This window comes from Schistocerca cancellata, chromosome 1, assembly GCF_023864275.1.
Source record: "Schistocerca cancellata isolate TAMUIC-IGC-003103 chromosome 1, iqSchCanc2.1, whole genome shotgun sequence".
NCBI lineage: Eukaryota > Metazoa > Arthropoda > Insecta > Orthoptera > Acrididae > Schistocerca > Schistocerca cancellata.
Genome location: NC_064626.1, coordinates 729,731,696 through 729,752,856, shown reverse-complemented (window position 1 = coordinate 729,752,856; position 21,161 = coordinate 729,731,696). Strand labels below are relative to the sequence as shown.

Sequence of the window (21,161 nt, the reverse complement as noted above, 5' to 3'; positions counted from 1 at the left end):
ACAGAAGCTGTCTTCTAATTTAAGAAATCGCGAAACTCGCCCATACATTCCACTTGGAACTCTGCCACGTGCGACGAAGTTCAGTTTTCATTTTTCACTTTACATCGTGACGTGCTTTTAAGGGAACGCTCGCAGTCTAGCGTAACTGCCGTCTGCATTCTCTCGTTTGTAATTATGGGCTTACGAGGGTGGTTTGATAACTGGCAAATGTATATTGAAGAATGAGAACTTTGTGGCGCCTTCATGGGTGGTAAACTTTATTACTTGAAGGACAGTACAAATAATTTTGACAATGTACAGTGTATTGTACATTGGTGACAACTCTGATTTGTTCGGTGTGTCGATTACTATTGAAAAATGGAGAAAAGAGAGTTTCGTGCTGTTGTTAATCATTTCCCACTGGTGGGCGGAATGCCGCACCAACTAAAACAGAACTGCATGACGTTCACGCGGACTCTGCACCATCATTGAAGACCATTTGCTTTTGGATTAATGAATTTAAACGTTGTTGACAGGACACCGAAGACGAATAGCACTCCGGCCGTCCAATTTAATACGTCCGTGATGGACGATGATGATGTTTGGTTTGTGGGGCGCTCAACTGCGTGGTTATCAGCGCCCGTACAATTTCCCAACCTTTGCTCAGTCCAATTTCGCCACTTTCCTGGATGATGATGAAATGATGAGGACAACACAAACACCCAGTCATCTCGAGGCAGGTGAAAATCCCTGACCCCGCCGGGAATCGAACCCGGGACCCCGTGCTCGGGAAGCGAGAACGCTACCGCGAGACCACGAGCGGCGGACAAGTCCGCGATGGACGATCGCCTAATAAGAATTCGTGTGAATGCTGATACTGTAGGCACCTTAACTGGGCGAGTGGATAATATCCTGCACGGAGAATGAGCAGCTGTGAAGAAGTTTCGTGCAAGGTGGGTGCCGCTGTTGCTCAGAGCCGACCAAAATCGCAATCAGTACAACATTTCAACGCAATGTCCGGCGATGTTTAGTCGCAATTTCAAAGACTTTTTGCGCCTCTTAGTGACAGCTGAAAGCTGGATCCATCGTTACAAATGGCTCTGCGCACTATGGGACTTAACTGCAGCGGTCATCCGTCGCCTAGAAGTTAGTAGTTAAACCTAACTAACCTAAGGACATCACACACACCCATGACCGAGGCAGGATTCAAACCTGCGACCGTAGCAGCAGCGCGGTTCCGGAATGAAGCGCCTAGAACCGCTCGGCCACATACGGCCGGCCATCCTTACACGACAGAGTCAAAAAGGCGGTTAAAACAATGGCAACGTATGGTGAAAGGGCACTGGAGAAGGCGATGACCACTTTATCAGCTGGTAAGACGAAGGCCACTATTTTTTTTAATTTCCAAAGAATAATCATCATAGAATACCAGGAAAAGGCAGACCCATAACTGGACCCTATTACGCTTCTTTGTTGGATTGTTTGAAACTTGCGTGCGCTGGAACAACAAGGTAAGCACCCAAAACTGTGCTTGTTTCCCGGGGATAATGCACCACCCTACACATCAGCGACAACAATGGTCAGCGATAACAATGGCGAAAATGCACGATTTGGGTTTTGAAATGGTTCCCCATGCAAACTATTCACCGTAGTTCCCAAGTGACTTCTTCCTGTTCCCTAAAAGTAAAACACTGGTTTGCTGGGAAGAAATTTTCATCAAAAGAGGAAGTGGTGGTTGCCCTCAACGAGTATATCATGAATTAGACACATGAGTGGGAAACAGCGGTTTGTTGTTTTAATTTTGGACACCAGCGTAGTTAAATTGTACGGAATCCTTAGTGTGCGAGACCTACTCGCACGTAGCCAAGCTGAAGTAAAAGGGAATGAAAATCTAATAGTCATGGGGGACTGGAATGCATTTGTAGGGGAAGGAGTAGAAGAAAACGTTACAGAAGACTATGGACTTGGGACAAGCAATAGGAGAGGAGAAAGACCAATTGAGTTCTGTAACAAGTTTCAGCTAGTAATAGCTAATACCCTGTTCAAGAATCACAAGAGGAGGAGGTATACATGGAAAAGGCCGGGTGATACGGGAAGATTTCAGTTAGATTACATAAAGGTCTGACAGAAATTCCAAAATCAGGTATTAAATTGTAAGGCGTACCCAGGAGCAGATATAGACTCAGATCACAATATAGTAGTGATGATTGGACTGAAGTTTAAGACATTAATCAGGAATAATCAAGTACTCAAAGAAGTGGGATACGGAAGGACTAAGGAATGACGAGATACGATTGAAGTTCTCGAAGGCAGCAATAACGAATAACTGAATAGGTAATACAGTTGAAGAGGAATGGACATCTGTAAAAAAAGCCATCACAGAAGTTGGGAAGGAAAAAGGTACAAAGAAGGTAACTGCGAAGAAACCACGGGTAACAGAAGGAATTCTTCGGTTGATTGATGAAACGAGCAAGTACAAAAATGTTCCGGAAAACTCAGAAATACAAGTCGCTGAGGAATGAAATAAATAGAAAGTGCTGGGAAGCTAAGACGAAATGGCTGCATAAATAATGTGGAGACATCGAAAAAAATGATTTTCGGAAGGACAGACTCAGCATACAGAAAGGTCAAAACAATGTTCGGTGACATTAAAAGCAAAGGTGGTAACATTAAGAGTGCGACGGGAATTCCACTGTTAAATGCAGAGGAGAGAGCGGATAGGTGCAAAGAATACACTGAAAGCCTCTTTGAGGATGAAGATTTGGCTGATGTGATAGAAGAAGAAACAGTAGTCTATTAGGAAGAGATAGGGGATCCAGTATTAGAATCTGAATTCAAAAGAGCTTTGGAGGACTTGAGGTCAAGTAAGACATAAGTGATAGATAATATTTCATCAGAATTTTTTAAAATCGTTGGGGGGGGGGGGGGGGGAGTGGCAACAGAACGACTGTTCACGTTGGTGTGTAGAATGTATATGTCTGGCGACATACAATCTGACTTTCGGAAAAGCATCATCCACAAAATTCCGAAGACGGCAAGAGTGAATAAATGCGAGAATTATCGCACTATCAGCTTAACAGCTCATGCATCCACGTTGCTTACAAGAATAATATACAGAAGAATGGAAAAGAAATTGAGGATGTTCTAGATGACGAACAATTTGGCTTTAAAAACGTAAAGGCACGAAAGAGGCAATTCTGACGTTGCGGTTAACAATGGAAGCAAGACTAAAGAAAAATGAAGACATGTTCTTAGGATTTGTCGACCTGGAAAAAATGTTTGACAATATAAAATGGTGCAAGATGTTCGAAATTCTGAAAAAAGTAGGTGTAAGCTATAGAGAGAGACGGGTCATACACAATATGTACAACAGCGAAGAGGGAATAATAAGAGTGGACGACCTAGAACGAAGTGCTCGTATTAAAGGTGTAAGACAAGGATGTAGCCTTTAGTCCCTACTGTTCAATCTGTACATCGAGGAAGCAATGTGGAAATAAAAGAAAGGTTCAGGAGTGGAATTAAAATTCAAGGTGAAAGGATATCAATGATATGATTCGCTAATGACATTGCTATCCTGAGTGGAAATGAAGAATTACATGATCTGCTGAACGGAATGAACAGTCTAATGAGTACACTGTATAGATTGAGAGTAAATCGAAGAAAGACGAAGGTAATTAAGAGTAGTAGAAATTACGACAGCCAGAAACTTATCAGGATTGTTGGTCACTAAGTAGATGAAGTTAAGGAATTCTGCTACCAAGGCAGTAAAATAACCAATGACGGACGGAGCAAGGAGGACATCAAAAGCAGACTAGCAATGGCAAAAGGGGCATTGCTGGCCAAGAGAAGTCTATGAATATCAAATATCGGCCTTAATTTAAGGAAGAAATTTCTGAGAATGCATGTCTGGAGTACAGCAATGTATGGTAGTGAAACATGGACTGTGGGAAAACCGGAACAGAAGAGAATCGAAGCACTTGAGATGGGGTGCTACAGACGGATGAAGAAAATTAGGTGGACTGTTAAGGTAAGAAATGAGGTTCTTCGCAGAATAGGGGAGGAAAGCGATATGTGGAAAACGCTGACAAGAAGAAAGGACAGGATGATAGGATATACTGGGTGATCAAAAACTCAGTATAAATTTGAAAATTTAATAAACCATGGAATAATGTAGACAGAAGTAAAAATTGACACACATGCTTGGAATGACATGGGGTTTTATTAGAACAAAAAAAAACAAAGTTCACAAAATGTCCGACAGATGGCGCTGGACAGCAAAACATCAGTGACTGCGCATGACAATCGTGTATAAAAGGAGCTGTAATGAGAGAGAGAATCAGATGCGCCAGCAATCGCAGCATGTTGACATTACCTGAAAAGGCGCTTTTAGTGAAGCTGTATTATCAGAATGGGGAACGTGCTAGTTCAGCGTTACGATCCTATCACCATAGGAAAGGGATTCGAACGGGTAAAGGTCCATTGACAAATGCAGCTGTGACGAGAATGATTTCGAAGTTCGAAGCCACGGGTTATTTAGACGATAGACCCCGTAGTAGACGACCGAGCACAAGGCGTAATGCTGCTGAGACAGTTCAGGAAGAAATGGAGACTGTAGCGGGTTCGTCTATGCACGGGGAAGTCAGCGCTCGTGCAGTCGCGCCGGCATTCCATACACTACTGTGTGGTTGGCACTGAGGTGTACCCTCCGATGCTATCCGTACAAAATCCATCGGCATCATGAACTGTTACCTGGCGATTTAGTGAATCGGAGGGCATTTGCGGTGTGGGCGTTTCAAAAGAGGGCGGAAGATGACTAGTTGAGTAACGTGTTGTGGACCGACGAAGCTCATTTCACGCTCCAAGGGTCTGTCAACGCCCACAACTGCAGAGTTTGGGCTACCGAAAATCCTAGAACTGTCGTGGAAACTACATTGCGCGACGAGAAAGTCACGGTATGGGTTGGATTTACCACATCTACCGTTATTGGGCCTTTTTTTCTTGGAGGAAATGCGTGATTCTGGTTTTGTAACTGCTACCGTGACGGTGAGAGGTACGCCGATATGTTACAGTATCGCATCACCCCCAGCCTGGCTGATAAACACCTGCTGGAACGTACGATGTTTATGCAGGATGGTGTTCCACCCCATATTGTTAGACGCGTGAAAGATCTCTTGCGCACGTCGTTTGGTGGTGATTGTTTGCTCAGCCGCCACTGTCGTCATGCTTGGCCTCCCAGATCGCCAGACCTCAGTCCGTTGGGTTATTGACTTTGGTGTTACCTGAAGTCGCTAGTGTATCGTGATCGACCGACGTCTCTAGAGATGCTGAAAGACAACATCCGACGCCAATGCCTCACCATAACTCCGGACATGCTTTACAGTGCTATTCACAACATTGTTCCTCGACTACAGCTATTGTTAAGGAATGATGGCGGACATATTGAGCATTTCCTGTGAAGATCATCATCTTTGCTTTGTCTTACTTTGTTATGCTAATTATTGCTATTCTGATCAGATGAAGCGCCATCTGTCGGACATTTTTTGAACTTTTGTATTTTTTTTTGTTTTAATAAAACCCCATGTCATTCCAAGCATGTGAGTCAATTTGTACCTCTCCATCTAAATTATTCTGTGATTTATTCAATTTAAAAATTTATACTGATTTTTTTATCACCCGATATGTTTAGACATCAGGGAGTAACTTTCACAGTACTAGAGGGTGCTGCTAAAGGCAAAAACTTTAGAGGAAGACAGATTGGAATACATCCACCAAATAGTTGAGGGCGTAGTTTGCAAGTGCTACTTTGAGATGAAGAGGTTGGCAAAGGAGGGGAATTCGTGGTGGGCTGCATCAGACCAGTCCCAAATGTGATTAAGAAACTCTCACCACTGACGACGCAGTGGGCTACGGCTTTCACTTTCAACTGAGAGCAGCAGCGTTTGCATTGAGACGTCAGTGGTAAAAGACAAGTAGTGCACAAAAGCCTGTAGCGGCAACACTTTCGCAATGTTAAGGGCGGCTATAGAGGCAGCATGGCTCAGTATTTGCGCAAGGGACTTCCAACGAATTGTTGAGTCCATGTCACGTCGAGGCGCTGCACTACGCCCTGCAAAAGGAGGTCCGACATGATATTAGGAGGTATCCTATGACATTCGTCACCTCAATGTATTTAGGGTAGACAAATACACGGCATAGTGCGTGTATTAATTGTTCTAAAACTTGTTAAGAATTTGTTGCAACACTCGTCCTCATCGTTGAAGATGATTTAGTCAAAGTATTGCACTGTAATTACTGAAATAAAATTTAGTATGCTTAACAGTTTCCTTTTTTTGAGGTGGAAAAACTATTACGAGCTGAGCAAAATATTTACTCCTTGAAAATGATATGATCTCTGAGGGGTGTTTAAATTCGTTTAGGGTAGAAGTGATTTTAATACAATCAGGGACAAAGTACTAGAATTTTGATTTAATAATTCGTTGCGCATATTCTGGGGATTGGAGTATTAGGCCTCTGATGCGCCTTATTTAACTTGAGACAAAGAGTTTAGTAACATCAAGAATACTCAGGGTTGAAAGAGTGTGAATAGTTTTAAATACTTCTACACTGCGCTCCAAAACAGAAACACCATAACACACGAAACAACTTTTCAATGGAAGAAACAAATTTTCTTGTAGTACACGTTGCTAATGCCGCCTCGTTAATTAAGCAATACCTGCTGCTAGCTCATGGCTAAGCGACCTCCCACAGAGTTCGTGTACACCCACTCAACTGAAATACTGTTTGAAAATCGGCAGATGACAGAGCTGGTTAACACGCCCCCTCCAAATGGCACACAAATTTGCCTTAAGCACACCAGGATGGCTACCGGTCGATCCCCCGGTTCTGCGACTTCCAAAACGGCTCGACGACATTACATTAAGTTTCGAGCCTTTTCAGCCAATCTGCCTCAAGAACGGAAATGAAGCAATTCCATTGGTCGTTTCCAGCTGTTACTAATAGCATTCAGCAAAGAGTTGTCTTCTGCCAAGGCTTTTCGAAGTTTACTTCCAACAAGTGCTGCGGAACACTGGCCCTCCTAGGGAACATCACCCGCCCTTGAAAACAGCACACTGCCCAGACGCCACCCATTTAGCAGGGAAGACAGGTCCGTTCTATGCTGGCAGGACAGATGCCTCCTTTCCGCAGACCAGACACCGGAAACCGACCCGACGTTTAAAACAGCCACAGGGCGAGCACACAGGCGCGGTTAGGAAATGTTTTACACTTGCCACTGCACAGGGTAGTTCCGTGATGATTTACGATCTTTCATGAATGGTAGAGAAGGGTAAATGTGTGAAATCGAGGTAAGGCACCCTGGGCCGAAACGACCAAGTCATAAGCGAAAATCGTTCTGACAGATCTGACGGTAGAATGCATGTGGTTCTGTTATTACTAAAACGGGTAAGGTAGGCATCTTCCAGAGGTGTTACTATCAACAAAAACAAGTGTTTGTAAATATGGGCTTTAAAATACATACCTTGAGAGCTACGAGCACTTGTTCAGTAAAGAGAGGTGTTTCACAGTACCGAAGATTAACAAGTGCCCATAGCTCTTAAGGTATGAGTATTAGAGCCCTTGTTTACTATACTTTTTTTTTCTTTCTTAGTCCATACTGCCATGTGTGAAAGTTGCGTACTCTATATTCTTAGCAACAACAGTACCGGTACGTGTATTCCACTGTCGGAGGTATCATAACGATTCTCGCTTATAGCTTTCGACTCTGTCATTTCTGGAGCAGGGTCCCTTCCCCCAGGTTGGTGCATTTACACTTCTACGTCGTCCCTAAAAGTTTGTGCCATCGAAACTATATCACCCTGTATATTAATGGGACACAGAAGTCGCTTGGGTACCATCGAAGTAATGGCTGTTCGTGGGTGAGCCGTAGTTGTGTCCGGCTCTTCTAAAAGCGCGCCGGGCGCAGCGCTTTCGCTTCACGTCTAGTGTTTGCGGCGGCGCTTTCGGTTTGCCGCGCTGTTTGGCTCGCTACCGCCCTCTGGCGGGAGATGGAGCAAGTGTAGGTCGCGTGACGATCGAGCAGGACGTACTGGGCGGTGACCGAGAGAGGTGTTGGCGCGAGCGGGGCCCTGTTGTTGGGGCATCGTCTACTGCTTGCCACGTGCTTTGGCCTACCTCTTGGCTGTCAGGGGGCTACGTCTGCCTTACCCATATGTACGTTGCTTATGAAGCTTAGAAACCGTGGTGCAGGAGATCAGCGCGTGAGACCGTGTGTCTCCTTATCGGCCGTTGAAACCACTGGCAGCGGTTGGCTCTGACGAGCATAAGGAAGTGCAACGTGTTCCCGGCGCTGTGGTGGAGTGTGAGAAGTTGAGTACTGTTTTTATGTAACAGAGTTAGTTATATATACCACAGATTTCATTTGCCTGTCCGCGGGAATGTGGTAAGAAGGATCTTGGTAGGGCCGTTTCATTCACATTGGGTGATGTATGGTCGGTGTCGTGTGTTTCTGTGGTTCAGAGTCTGTACAGGCACCGCCCTTGCTACATCATCTGATTTTCGGTAACTCGGGGAGATGGTGGCTCGTAATGCAAGTTTTTGGGCTGATGTGCTGTGGCTCTGTAGACCACCAATAACTATTCCGACTGTTGTGATCTGGGCCCCTTTAGACTTGTCACTCCCTCACCGAGCTAAGGAATTTTTTTTTGAGAACTCCCTTTAATGCGAAGGTTTGTGTGCTGGCTTATTCACATTTATCTGGTGTACTGTAAGTTATTTAATTGGCAAGAGATAACTATTTTAACTTTAGTACAAGCTAGCTACTTAAAGTTTTTTGGAATTGTTCCCTTATTGATATAACAAGTTTAAAATCATCTTATTGTGGACGTCAAACCTATATTGAAGAGTTTTTAACTGTTGTCATATAAGTTAAAATCTCATTATTGACAAGTTGTTAAGGTCATACTTGGTAATCTTTTCATAATGAAAATTGTCAAGCTATTTGAAATTGTTTTGAAATTATTTTTTTAAAGAAATGCCAGACTTAATTTATTACTGAGAAAGTCTTTTAAAATCAAGATAACCTTAGCAGTGTGTGTTATTTCACCAGCACCTTCTGGCCCCTACTTCCACGATAACGTTTTGGAATAACATGTGTACTTGAGTAGTTGTTTGTGAACCGCCTTAATTGACGGTTCAGTGGGTTCTTATGAAATGCTGCGCTTGGCGCAGTTACGTATCTGCAGCGTCATCGTCCTGAAAACAGTGTTGTCAGGGAAAGAATTTTCCGGTCTTCGTAGAGCAACTTACATAGCTCTGCACCAATGAAGTAGCATCAGATGGAAAAATTTTCGTCAAACACGGTATTTCATACGACTGAAGTTCCTAGGAAACTGCTTGCGGCTGTCTGGCAAGTGAAACGGATAAATTTTCCTAGTAATCAGTCTCGCACTTTGGTGTGCATTCCGTAAGTGCTCCTTCCGCAAGCGTCAGCCGTGCTGTTAGCTGATGGCTCGCTTTCGGTGCTGTTTCTGGGAAGTGCAGCGATAGCCGTTGTCTCGCGACAGTGCAGCTGGCTGTCCCACTCGGTCGCTACCTCGCCACGCACCGTATCTCGCCACGCACTCTACTCCACCGCGAAACTGAAAGCCAGCCAAGGACGGTCGAACGCACAGACTGACAATCGGCGTTGACCTGCTTTCTCAGCACGACGCTATTTACTGTTGCGCAACCGTTTCTTATAATCCGTATCTGCAACCCTCTTGAACAGGATAAACACAGTGCGAGGTCCTTTCATTGCCAGGCGGAACAGGTGTCGACGGACCACTGAGTTACGCAGTAACGGTTGAATGACACCACTAAAAACAGTCGTCTAGCCGCACTAGTTAGATGGCTAAATTTTCAATCGATTACAGTCATTCGAATCAAGCAAATGGTTACTAAAACAGTGGAAACGTCTCAAACATTGTGCATGCGGCGCTGTATCAGCTTTAATAAGTCTTACTGCTGACTTTTCTGACGTAATAAATATCTAAAACTACCAAAATGTTTAACGATAAACGAAGAACTTGAGGAAGGATTCAAGCTGAATCAGATTCAAACCGCAACGTAGATACGACGAGATGTGATGAGTGATGCAACATGCTGTGCAGATCACATCATCTCGAACGCTGAAACGAAGGTGAATATAATTTGCAGGAGATGCGGTGCTGTCAAATTGACCAACGCAGTCTTTAATGTTAAAGTGTGATGACTGAGTCGGAAAATGGAAATTCTGACTTGGACGTCTCGCTGAGAAACAATGTTCTGTAAAGAAGGCTGTCCCTTGTCATGTATCATCTCTACGTAACCCTTCACCTTAATCAGCCTTCTGAGTTAAACACAGAAGCAAAGCAAAATGTAATCCTTCCGAGGAGTGAACACAGGCCGTCGCCCCTTTTTCTAAACAGGGGGACGAGCGACTTATCAGAGCATACTGCTATCTTCCCATGTCGATTGGTTCATGCTACGTTTTCCAGACACCTTTGGCCATACTGACGGGCTCCCGTTGCCGATCCCTTGTCAGAGATAGTTGCTCAGTATGTATCACCCGTGAAGCAGAGGTAGTTTCTTTGACTAGTACCCGAAACATTCTGACTCCTGGGTTCACTAATTAAATTTTGAATAAAAATCTTCAGCAAAAGCGGTCCAACACTTTCCACATACGGAGTAGACCTTGTTCTGCCTGTGGCATTGTCGGCATTGTCGAAGAGGGTAGAGAAGCTAACAGAGGTTCAGGGCACTCTTACCCTTGAGGTTGGAAACTGCCCCTAACGATCAACGGCATGAGGATTCAGCAGCAATAAAAATTACACACATAAAAAGTTTTACATCTCCCCGGTTCCCAGTACTCCTTAAGCTAGACGTTGACTGGATATTTTATCACAGACACAGTCCCTTTGACTGTTCAGACATGTCACTAAACCTGCCCGAAGATGTAAACAACCATGCATGAGCAGCGCCTATTAGAAGGGTCCGACAGCCGACCAGTTCCAGTCATTCCATCAGGAAGGAGGTACACGACTTGTGTTGTCTGTAGTTCATCCATGCCTAGACGGTCAATATCGCGGTTCGATCGCGTCCGCATTGTTACTTTGTGCCAGGAAGGGCTCTCAACAAGGGAAGTGTCCAGGCGTCTCGGAGTGCACCAAAGCGATGTTGTTCGGACATGGAGGGGAGAGAGAGAGAGAGAGAGAGAGAGAGAGAGAGAGAGAGAGAGAGAGAGAGGGAGAGGAACTGTCGATGAAATGCCTCGCCCAGGCCGCCCAAGGGCTACTACTGCAGGCTGCGGATTATGGCTGTACGATACGTGAATGCCATCCTCCGACCGATAGAGCAACCATATCGGCAGCATATTGGCGAAGCATTCGTCTTCATGGACAATTTGCTCCCCCGTCGTGCACATCTTGTGAACGGCTTCCTTCAGGATAACGACATCGCTGGACTAGAGTGACCAGCATGTTCTCCAGACAAGAACCCCATCGAACATGCCTGGGATAGATTGAAAAGAGCTTTTTATGGAACACGTGACCCACCAACCACTCTGAGGGATCTACTCCGAATCGCCGTTGAGGAGTGGGACCGTCTGGACCAACAGCGCCTTCTTGAACTTGTGGATAGTATGCCACGACGAATACAGACATGCATCAATGCAAGAGGACGTGCTGCTGGGTATTAGAGGCACCGGTGTGTACAGCAATCTGGACCACCGCCTCTGCAGGTCTTGCTGTACGGTGGAATTTGTGATTTTCACGATCAATAAAAAGGGCGGAAATGATGTTTATGTTGATCTCTATTCGACGTTTCTGTACAGGTTCCTGAATTCTCGGAACCGAGGTGATACAAAACTTTATTTGGTGTGTGTATATCCACAGGACATGATAGCGGTAGTTGAATATATTGGCAAAAAATTCCGCATTCAATCTTTATTCCGAACTCCGGGAGGATACTGCCAAGGGTGAGGTAACCCTGAGCAGAAGAATTAATAACCAGCGAAAGGGTAACATACGAGACGAAGCGTTGAATGTCGGGACTTCAAGCGTGTTGGGGAAGCTAAAAACTCAACATGCGTATAAAAGGCTCAGTTTAAATATAAAGGAAAGAAGAGTAGGATTTTTCGATGGACTACTTTCTAACTTTTATAACGCAATATCAACAACAGCAGGAAACACTTTTATTGGAGGAGGATCTCTCATGAACTGGAAGGTAGGATACGGTGAATCCTGTTAACAGTTCGGTGGAGAATCTGTAGCAAACCAACGCCAACCCCATTACTTCGGGTGTACCTTCCTAAGTCATACGTCAACAGAAGATGATGAATTAGAGGAAGGGAAAGTATGTGATAGAGAATGGGTAATTCAGTAATAATCATGGTCAGACAGGCTCCGATATTGGGAGCAGATTTAGACTTAGATCACAGTTTAGAAATGATGAGTATACATGTTTAAGAGAATCAGTGTGGAAAGAAGCGGAATTCTAAAGTACTAGACTGTGGTAATGGATACCACCTTAGTCTCTCCAATAAAAAAGGAATAGGTATCTCAACGTGGCCAACGCAGAAGTTGAAAAGACAAATATAGGAGGAGGAAGTAAAAAAACCTTGGATAACAGAAGAAATGCTTCAACAGATCGACGAAAGAAAGAAGTACAAAAATGTTCAGGAGAAGACAGGAGTACAGCAACGAAAATCGCCTAGGAATTAAGTACGAAGGGCAGGAAGTCAAGACGAATGGCAACAGAAAAAACGAGATGAAATCGAAAAAAAGAAATAGTCGTTGAGAGAAATGGTCCAGCACATTGAAAGTCAAACCGACATTCGGTGAAATTGAAAGGAAGGGCAGCAAAGTTAAGAGTGCAATTGGAATCGCATTGCTAAGTGCAAGGAGAGAGCGGATAGGTGAAAAGAGTACGTCGAAAGCATCTACGAGGGGAGTGACTTGTCAGATGCCGCGACTGAGGAGCAGAAGGAAGTCGATATGGAAGACAGAAAATCAAGTACGGGAGTCAGAGTCTGAGAAAGGTTTGGAAAATTTGCGATCTAATAATGCAGATGGATGGAAAACTTTCCTTCGGGATTTCTAAAATCATTAGGAAATGGCAACCGAACAACTATTCAATTTCATGTGTAGAAACTATGAGACTGGCGATACACCATTAAACTTTCTGAGAAATATAATCCGCATTGTCTCTAAGATAACAGAAAGTGCAGGTAATTATCAGGACTGGTGCATAGCGAGCTTAGCAGTTCACCCATCAAAGTTACAGACAAGAATAACATACAAGAGAATAGACAAGAAAATTGATAGTCTGTTAGACGATGTAAGTTTGGTTTTCGAAGACGTAGGAGCACCTAGAAGCTGTTCTGCCATTGAGCTTCATAATGGAAGCAGGACATAAGAAAAATAAAGACACGTTCAGAGGATTTGTCGACACACAAAAAGCTTCAACAATGTCAATTGGAGCAAGAAGCTAGAAATTGTGAGAAAGGTAGGACTACGCTATAGAGAAAGACGAGTAACATTCAATATGTGAGAGAACCAACGGTGAATAATTAGAATGAAAGATCAAGAACGAAGTGTTCGGATTAAAAAGATGTAAGACAGGAATGTCGTCTTCCGTTCCTACTGCTCAATCTATACATCGAAGATATGACGGAAATGAAAGAAAGGGTGAAGGGTGAAATTAAAATTCATGGTGAAAGGATACCCATGAAAAGATTCGCTGATAACATTGCTATCCTCCGCGAAGAAGAAAAACTGTAGCACTTATTGAACTGAATTATCTAATGAGTTCAGACTATGGATGGAGAGTGAAGCAAAGAAAGGAGAAAGTAATAACGAGATGCAAAAATGAGATTAGCATTACTTACCAAATTTTGGGACCACGAAGTAGACGAGGTTGCGGCTGTCTGCGTAACTGGAAGCAAACTAACGCAAGACGAACGAAGCACGGAGGAGATAAAAACAATGTATCGCAGGCAAAGACGGATCATTCTTAATCGTACCATATTTAGATCCCAATTTGAGCAAGAAATGTTTGAAAATGTATGTTTGGAGCAAAGTACTGTGCAGTATTGAATAATAGACTATGGAAAAACTGGAAAAGAAGAGAACCTAAGCGTTTGTGATGTGATCCTATAGAAGAATGCTGAGAATTAGGCACGGGGAGGATCTTCGCAGAATCAGCAAAGAAAAGAACATATGGAAAACACTGATAAGAAGAAGGGACATGATCATAGGACATAGGTTACTAGAGGGAACTGTAAAGCGTAAAAACTATAGGGGAAGACAGAAATTGGAGTAAATCTAATAAACAGACGTTGAGGGCAAGTACTGTAATTGGATGAAGAGGCTGGCACAGGAGAGGTATTCGTGAAGGGCTGCATCAGCACATACAGCTCAACTTCGAATTCAGGAACAGGCTGCTTAAAATCGTGATTTAAATCTGGCATCAATATTGGCGTGTAAGATCTTCGATTTTTTATGACATTCGTTACTGCTTTTAGGAGATCCCTATCACTCTTGGTTTGATTTTCATATATTCTTATTCTTCGCCAATATTTTGCCATTAGAAATGTATGCCAGTCTTCGGTATACTCTAATTGATGACTCTGCAACAGTTTGACCTTGCCCGCATCACATGCTCAAACCAACCAACGAACATTTTGCGTCACCAATGCTTGGCCAACGTCACCAGGGAATATGTAATCTACCGGCAAAGCTAAAGCCACGTACTAAAACTAATGGGTGTCTGAACAGTGTCACCACCCTTTCTGTTTGAGCCTTTGTTATTGAACTGCTAGGAAGGGTGGGGGCTAGTCAGTGCGTAGCTACATGGGCAAGGAAGCATGTGAACAGCGCAAAAACGAGTAGTGTCGGGCCGCTTTGCATGTGTGGCTCGCGAATGAGCATGCCCGTGCTTCTTTTACGGATTGAAGTTCACTTTTGATGCTGTAGGCTCCCTGTCTGCCTTTCCTAATATTGCAGGTAATAACCTTAACGAGATGAAGTGGTTTGGAAACCTTTTTGAATAGGTCGCGAGGACTCATCCTCGACAAAGTATATTTGTCCCCACAAACGATGGTGTCTGCAGGAAACGTTTTACACAGAAGTAGAAACTTCTGCTTTTTATTAGTTTCTGGGAAGGGAACTTTCACAGTTTTCAGTGAAGACTCCCATAAGGCTGGATGTTAACAGTAGCAATCCCAGTCGTAATGTTCAGCCAACTGCCTACTCTCAATTTTCAAGTATCGTGCGAACGGTATTGAGCCAAAGGTTAGCTTGTCAGTATTCTGGAATGTTTGCTTGGTCTCGCCGTTTCATCGTTCAATAAGACGCACAATTTTTGTCATTCCTTAGTTCCTGCCAGTTTTTTTTTCAAGGCTGCTATGTTTAAGCTACGAAGCAACTTTACTGTGCAGAGACAGCTACTCTGCATAGCCTATCCTGGGAACTATATATTACCAGTGAGAGCCAAGCATGCGCCGTGCAGCTGCCAGCGTTTCGCTTAGAGCTGACACCCACAGACGCAGGCGATCAGCTTTCCGCTAAATGAGCACCGCGTTCAGCAATAACTGGAGAAGCCGAGGAACTGCTCGGCAAACATACAAACTCTTCACATTCATCCATCTTAACTCCGAGGGAACGTAACGTAACACTAAGTCACTGTGGAATAATGAAGCACCTCGTTCCTCCGCCAGCACATCATACTAAGATGCTTATTCTTTCCATGTTGGTGGGTACTGTTTAGTTTCCGACTTCTACCTTAGGTATAGAGATCGAGGCTGATGGTCTGCGCATCGATTGAGTGTTTTTTGCGGTGTTTATATGAGGCTATACGAAATTTTGTCACTTTGTCTTTAAGAACTATGTCCGGCTACAGAACTTCATCCAAAACACATCAAAATCAAGTTATTGCTTCATCATATCTCAGTTCTTTGGAAATAGTTATCTTGATCGAAATAAAACGAAGTCTTTGAATTTATACGTGTCCAATAACACAAAGCATCTACATACATACTCCGCAAGCCACCGTACGGTTCGTAGGATACCCTGTACCGCAACTACTTGTTTCCTTTCCTGTTCCACTCGCAAATAGAGCGAGGGAGAAATGACTGTCTATATGCCTCCGTAAAAGCCCTAATTTCTCGTACCTTATCCTCGTGGTCCCTATGAGGAATGTGTATTGGCGGCAATAGGACCGTTCTTCCGTCACCTTTAAATGCCGAAATGCCGGCAGTCTACAACTAAAACAGGGATACTCTGCAAATCACTCTTAGGTGCCTGGCAGAGGATTCATCGAACCACCTACACAATAATTCTGTATTATTCCACTGTTGAACAGCGCACGGAGAAAACGAACATTATATCTTTCCGTGCGAGCGCTGTTTTCCCTTCTTTTACTATAATGATCGTGTCTCCCTATGTATGTCGGTGTCAACAAAATATTTTCGCATTTACAGGAGAAAGTTGGTGATTATAATTTCGCGAAAAGAGTCCACAGCAACGAAAAATATCTTTTAGTTGTGTCCATCTGAACCCCTGTATCATGTCAGTGACACACTCTCCCCTATTTAGCGATAATACAAAACGTGTTGCTCCTCTGTACTTCTGTGTCCTCCGTTAATCCTATCTGGTAAGGATCCCACACTGCGCAGCAGTGCTCCAAAAGAGGAGAGAGAAGCATAGTGTAGGCAGTCTCTCTAGTAGATCTGTTACATTTTCCAAGTGTTCTGTCAGTAACACGCCGTCTTTGGTTTGCCTTGCCTTCCTTCCCCATCGCCAGTCTTTGAGATTTTGCGTTCGTTTAAATTTTCTCAGTAGTGTTATTCAAAATGTATTCCTCCAGGGATTCCCGTTTCAGCTATCTAAGCATGTCCGCAACACTTGCATGCTAATCTAACCTAATGGTAACAAATCTAGCAGTTTGCCCGTTAACTGCTTCGATGTCCTCCTCCAGTCCGACCTGGTGCAGATCTCAAACACACTAGCAGTTCTCAAGAACAGGTCACACTAGCATCCTATGTGCTGTCTGCTTTACGGATGAGCTACACTTTCCTAAAATTCTCCCAATAATCCGAAATCGACCATTCGCCTTCCATACCACGTTTCTCTTATGCTAGTTCCATTTCATATCGCTTCGCAAGGTTACCCCAGATCCTTGACGGAGTTACTGTGTGAGGCTGACACTGCTAATGCTGTATCCGAAAATTACGGGTTTGTTTTGCGTACTCATGCACTAACTTACATTTTTTTAAATTTAGAGTCAGCTGCCATTCATCACATCAACCAGAAATTTTGTGTAGGTCAGCTTGTATCAACCTACTGTCATTCACCTTCGTGTACAGTACAGCACCATCAGCGAATAACTGCAGATTGCCGCCCACCTTGCCTACCAGATCATTTATGTAAATAGGAAACAGCAACGACCTTACCACACTTCTCTGGGCGCGCTCTTGCAATAGCTGCAGTTAAAATCTCGTGAAAGATGTATGCGAACACCCTTGCGACTTCTTACATTTTTCGTATGTATGCTTTACTTGGATCTACATAAATTCATTTCCACAAAAATGTGAAATAAGAAAATATTATTTCTGACCGAAGTGAAACTTACCACTGACGAAGTTATTTCGCAAGATTTGAGAGAAAGAAGGAAACAGTTTACGTGCTTAATATCAGCAAGCACTTCTTTAATACCTTCTTTATTGCACTTATTCTTACTGAATAAATGATAAGTGCCCATAAATATATATTTTGCTTTTAGTTCAGTGCTACCATATTAAAATGATACACTGTGTGTCCGGAAAAAAAAAATCCACCGGCAATGCCAAATTACGTATTTGTAATAGCTGTTGATTTTCTTACGCCCAAGTGGCTAAAAGGAATGTTTTGTCGTCTTGCTGTATTACTATCTGAGTAGCAAATTTTGAGACTGTGATGAGAGATGTTCAGGAACTGGATGATTGCGTAGGTGTTGTTTTAATGAAGAGCAGACATACCTCTTCATTTAACAGTGGTTACATCTTTATTTCGCACTGATTTCCGTGAAAACTCAGCACTGCCGTTTCTTGATCTGCTACTCACTGTCTTAACTCTCCTAAGCTTTTCATTTTTCTTCTCCTCTCTACCTTAGGCGGAAAGCGAGAAAGAAAGGGAGAGAGGGAGGAGGAACGGCGGAAAGAAAGAAAGGTGGAGAGAAAGAAGAAAGGCGGAAAAGAAAACTATTGTCTGCCTCTCTTTAACTTTTTTTTGCAGGAAAGAGGGAAGTAGTATGTGAAGCAAAGATCAGCTGCAGGATATGAGAGAGAGAGAGAGAACGTACATGTTGCCACCATCTGGATAAAACCTGAATACTTTATTAAGACGAGCGAGAAGTAAGGTCTTAATCTGCAGCAACGAACGAATCTCTTTGGATGTGGAGGAAGAGTGCCTTTGTAACAGAGATGAATAAACTAATACTGGGTGAGGGAAAACTTACTAATAATTTTTTTTCAGTGGTGTAGGTGTAGCGTCTTTGAGTAGTAATCTAAACGGTCCTCGGTCCCGGGTTCCCTTGCCATTGCTTAAATTCCGAATAAAAATCGTCAGCAACCGCAGCCGAAGACCTCTGGCATAAGGAAGTTACCCTCATTCTGCCTTGTTATAGAAGACCGAGGAGCAGACAAAGTTTCAGGGCACACTCTTGTCCTTAACGTGGGAAACTTCCCCTAAAAGGCTGAAGAAACAGCAATGATTTAGGGCATGAGGATGCAGAAGGCGGCGGAAACCACTGCATTAAAGACACAATGTGTGTCTACAGGACATGTGGCCTGTAATGTGCCACGATGATCTCAATTGGCGAAAGATTCCAGACTAGTCACTCATTCGGATCTCCGTGATGGAACTGCCAAGGGGAAGGTGACCCTTAGAATAAGACAATAATCAACGAAAGGATAACATTCTGAAAGTCAGGATGTGGAATGTGGTAGGAAAGCTGGAAAATCTGAAAAAGTAAATGCTAAGGCGCAGTCTAGATATAGCGGAAGTCTAAGTGAAATAGAAAGAAGACAAGGATTTCTGGTTAGATGAGTATAGGGTTATATCGACAGCAGCAGAAAATGGAGTAACGGGAGTAGGACTCGTTACGAATAGGCAGATAGGGCAGAGAGTGAGTTACTGTGAACAGTTCAGTGGTAGAATTGTCATCAGAACCGACAGAAAACTTACACCGACAACGATAGTTTATAAGCATATGCCGACGTCGCAAGCAGAAGATGACTAGACAGAGGTAGTATGTGGAGGATAGTGAATGGGTACTTCAGCACGTAAAGCGAGATGAAAATCTAATAGGAATTTGGGATAGGAATGTGGTTGTACGGGAAGGAATAGCAGAAAGGGTTATGGGAGAATACAAGTATAGGCTTGGTAGTAGAAATAAGAGGAGTGGAGGACTAATTGAGTTTTACGATGAACTTCAGATGGTGACAGTGAATACTCTATTCAAGAATCACAAAAGGAGGTGGTGTACTTGCTAAAAGCCGGGAGATACAGGACCGGATGGCGGCCGCTCCTGCCCTAGTTTGTCGTGTTCTCTTCGGAGCAACAGTTGCAGAATGGTGACTCTGACGTGCACGCCACATACTGTGCTGGACTTAACTCTCAGCAGTTTTCACCTGAGTCAGTAATGTTTGCATTGCTCGTCCGACCAGGCAACATGTTTCCAGTCATCAACAGTCCAATGTGAGTGTTGATGTGTCCAGGCAAGGCGTAAAGCTTTGTGTCGTGCACTCATCAAGGGTGCATGAGTGGGTCTTCCGCTCCGAAAGCCCATATCGATGACATTTCGTTGAATGGTTCGCAAGCTGACGCTTGTTGATGGCCCAGCATTGAAATGTGCAGCACTTTGCGGAAGGGTTGCACTTCTATCACGTTGAACGATTCTCTTCAGTCGTCGTTGGTCCCGTTCATGCAGGATCTTTTTCCGGCCGCAGCGTTGTAGGAGATTTAATGTTTTACGGGATTCCTGATATTCACGGTCTTACGGGAAACTCCCAAATTGATCGCTACCTCGGAGATGCTGTGTCCCATCGCTCGTGCGCCGACTGTAACAGCACGTTCAAACTCGCTTTAATCTTAATAACCTGCCACTGTGACCGCAGTAACCGATCTAACAACTGCGCCAGACAGTTGGTGTCTTTAGGCGTTGCCGGCCGCAGCGCCGTGTTCTGCCTCTTTACATATCTCTGTATTTGAATACGCGTGCCTATTCCAGTTTCTTTGGCGCTTCAGTGTGAGTGTGTGTGTGTGTGTGTGTGTGTGTGTGTGTGTGTGTGTGTGTGATGATGATGTTTGGTTTGTGGGGCGCTCAACTGCGTGGTTATCAGCGCCCGTACAATTACCCAATCTTTGCTCAGTCCAATTTCGCCACTTTCCTGGATGATGATGAAATGATGAGGACAACACAAACACCCAGTCATCTCGAGGCAGGTGAAAATCCCTGACCCCGCCGGGAATCGCACCCGGGACCCCGTGCTCGGGAAGCGAGAACGCTACCGCGAGACCACGAGCGGCGGACGTGTGTGTGTGTGTGTGTGTGTGTGTGTGTGTGTGTGTGTGTGTGCGCGCGCGCTCGCCCCTTTAACAGCCCTAATGATGCAAGAGTGTCTAATGGGAGCAGCTTACTTACGGTGGTAATGTTGGTGGGTGTGACAAAGATGTGCGGATCTTTCCGTACCGGAAGGAAATGTTTGTCATTTCTCGCATAAAGAGGGTGCATTTACAGCTGCGCCCTATTGATCTTTGAGTACAGTGTCCTCCACCGTATTTAGCACCTGTTTTACGGTGAGCTTCAGGACCTCTGCCCTTCAAACGATGCGGCTCGTAGAGATTATTCTCCCAACGCCTCCAAGCAATTTATCGTAACGATGACGTAGTTGCATCTACATCCATACTCCGCAAGCCACCTGACGGTGTGTGGCGGAGGGTACGTTGAGTATCTCAATCAGTTCTCCCTTCTATTCCAGTCTCGTATTGGTCGTGGAAAGAAAGATTGTCGGTATGCTTCTGTGTGGGCTCTAACCTCTGATTTTTATCCTCATGGTCTCTTCGTGAGATATCCGTAGGAGAGAGGAATATATTGCTTGACTCCTTGGTGAAGGTATGTTCCCGAAACCA

At 44.1% G+C, this 21,161-nt stretch overlaps 1 protein-coding gene across 1 annotated transcript in view; it reads right to left on the bottom strand.

Moving 5' to 3' along the window:
• Positions 1-21,161, bottom strand: part of LOC126185196 (adenomatous polyposis coli protein-like) — a 474,971-nt gene that overhangs the window by 358,997 nt on the left and 94,813 nt on the right. The gene's annotated exons all lie outside the window — the stretch shown is intronic.